Source organism: Octopus bimaculoides, chromosome 28, assembly GCF_001194135.2.
Source record: "Octopus bimaculoides isolate UCB-OBI-ISO-001 chromosome 28, ASM119413v2, whole genome shotgun sequence".
NCBI lineage: Eukaryota > Metazoa > Mollusca > Cephalopoda > Octopoda > Octopodidae > Octopus > Octopus bimaculoides.
In genome coordinates, this window is record NC_069008.1 from 8,644,795 (window position 1) to 8,647,680 (window position 2,886).

The 2,886-nt window shown below is 37.0% G+C and overlaps 1 long non-coding RNA gene across 1 annotated transcript in view; it reads left to right on the plus strand.

Moving 5' to 3' along the window:
- The window catches only part of LOC128251113 (uncharacterized), a 4,979-nt gene extending 2,457 nt beyond the window's left edge, over window positions 1-2,522 (plus strand). Inside the window, exon 2 of the long non-coding RNA XR_008266973.1 lies at window positions 2,260-2,522. This is a non-coding gene — a long non-coding RNA (uncharacterized LOC128251113). The remainder of the gene's footprint in view (window positions 1-2,259) is intronic.
- Window positions 2,523-2,886: the final 364 nt, after the last annotated feature.

The following is a 2,886-nucleotide window of genomic DNA, read 5'->3' on the forward strand; positions in this document are numbered from 1 at the left end:
TCGAATGCTTTTCTAATGTGCCACCAGTACATACACACACACACACACACATACACAGTGTGTGGAAGGAGCTACAGTAGGCATACGACAATGCTTAAGCCATGTTATTCTCTGGATATGACCAGAATGATGGGATTCAGGTATATAGGGGATATAGAAAGAAGTTAGATTGCATTATATGTAATGAAACCAGTGGTACCTGCCCTAGATATAGAAGTAAAGACTGCAATACAATACAAAGATGGAGAACTAGCCCAGTTTTAGTCTTCCTCTTGGTCTCTTGCTCTGGGCCAGTTCTCCTTAGATCAGTTGCTTCGGGATTCGATGGTCATCCATTCTCTTGACGTGCCCCAGCCACCTCAGTCTTCTCATACACAAGATAGCTATCATGCTTTGAAGATTCGCCTGCACCAGCACTTCAACATTGGAAACCTTGCCATGCCATGTTAGGCCTAAGATCTTGCGGAGGCATCTGAGATTGAAAATGCCAAGGCATCTTTCCTGTTTGCTGTACAAGGTCCATGTTTCAGATCCATAGAAGAGTGTGCTGAGAACACACGCTTCATAAATCTTAATCTTTGTCTTGATGTCTAATGTCTTAGATATACATACATACAAAAATACCCTGTTGTTGATGCTGAAATTCCAATGAAGGAGCCTTGAATCTAGGTTAGAAACTGGTTCTTTCTCTACTGGCAAGAAATCGTGAAATAAACTGAATAGTGACATACATACATACATACATACATACATACACACACACACACACACATATATACATACACACACACACACACATATATACATACATACATAATTACACACATACATACATATGTGTATATGCACACTGATACACACACATATGCACAAGCAAGCAAACAAAAAGAACACAGCTCTGGTAATGGGCAGAGTCAACAACTATTAAAGAGAAGATTTTAGAAAAAATAAAGAAGTAAATGAGTGGAAATCGAACCAGTGTGTGTGTTAAGTAATAAGGCACTGAAGGAGAATGACTCTCCACAACAGACTCATTAAAATATGCTTCAATACATGAATTCACATAAAGAATCTTGCAAACCAAATACAAAAACGAAATAGGAGTGGCCGTGTGGTAAGTAGCTTGCTTACCAACCACATGGTCCCAGGTTCAATCCCACTGTTGTTGATGCTGAAATTCCAATGAAGGAGCCTTGAATCTGGGTTAGAAACCGGTTCTTGGCAAGTGTCTTCTACTATAGCCTTGGGCCGACCAAAGTTTTGTGAGTGGATTTGGTAGATGGAAACTGAAAGAAGCCCGTCGTATATATGTATATATATATGTATGTGTGTGTATATGTTTGTGTGTCTGTGTTTGTCCCCTCAACATCGCTTGATAACTGATGCTGGTGTGTTTACGTTCCTGTAACTTAGTGGTTCATCAAAAGAGGCTGAGAGAATAAGCACTAGGCTTACAAAGAATAAGTCCTGGGGTCGATTTGCTCGACTAATGGCAGTGCTCCAGCATGGCCGCAGTCAAATGACTGAAACTAGTAAAAGAGTAAAAGAGTAAAATATATATATATATATATATATATATATAGTTGAACAGAGGTTAAGAATGCAAACAAGTCAAAGGTTATAAGGAAAAAGTAAAAATGGAAACAACACAAAAGTATGTTCAAAGATATTTTTTGTTTTTTTTTTATTTTCTTTAATCTGCCAGGATAAGTATTTTTATATTTGTTACATTAAGTGACTATAAAATATTTGCCGTTTTTATGTTTATGTCTATGTTATCAAATCTTAGGAATTCAAAGTGAAGGGTTAGGAAATAAGAAAAAATTGGAATCCAAGGCGGCTTCTTTTCCTAATCTGTGCGTTGTTAAGAATATGTTTTCCAAGATATATAAATCAAACACCCTTAAAGCCAGGAACTTTGCAGCTCACCCTCGTATATATATGGCAGGCCTCTTCACAGTTTCTGTTTACCAAATTCACTCACAAGGCTTTGATTGACTTGGGGCTATAGTAGAAGACACTTACCCATGGTACCATGCAGTGGGACTGAACCCAAGACCACATGGCTGGTAAACAAGCTCTTAACCACAGCCACACCTGTAATTAATAATAAATTTATAAATAAAATCTTTAAAGATAATTAAAAGCAAACAGTAAAATGACTTCAGTTGAAATGTCCTTTAAAATGTCAAATCCATTCATCCTGATGACATTTTTTTAAATCCACTGAAACTTGAACCTTTATCTTCTCTTTTAAAGGTTACTGCTACGACCATTATAAGAGGTGCCGTAGATTGGCAGAGAAGGGAAAGTGTCTCACCGATATACGCTTCATGGAGTTTTCTTGCACTAAATCTTGCCACCTCTGTTGAAACACCAGTAACAGTCTTCTCCCTTGATTGTTCAGCAAGAATTTCCACCCTACTGCAGTGCTGTGGCTTTCTGCAGTGAGATGTTTCTCAATATCACACTGACAGACATGTCTTGTGGGGCACGAATAAATACATGACTGATTATTATTACCGTTGTTGTTGTTGTTGTTGTTGTTGTTCTTCTTCTTCTTCTTCTTCTTCTTCTTCTTCTTCTTCTTCTTCTTCTTCTTCTTCTTCTCCTTCTTCTTGTCAGATGAAATGCTTAGTTGTATTTCATCCGTCTTTACATTCAGAGTTCAAATTCTGTTGAGGTCAACTTTGCCTTTCATCCTTTTGGGATTGATGAAATGAGTACCAGTTGAACACTAGGGTTGATGTGATCGACTTAACCCCTCCCTGCAAATTCCAGGCCTTGTGCCTATATTAGAAAGGATTATTGTTATCATTATTATTATTATTATTATTATTATTATTATTATTATTATTATTATTGTTATTATATTTTACTTTTAAT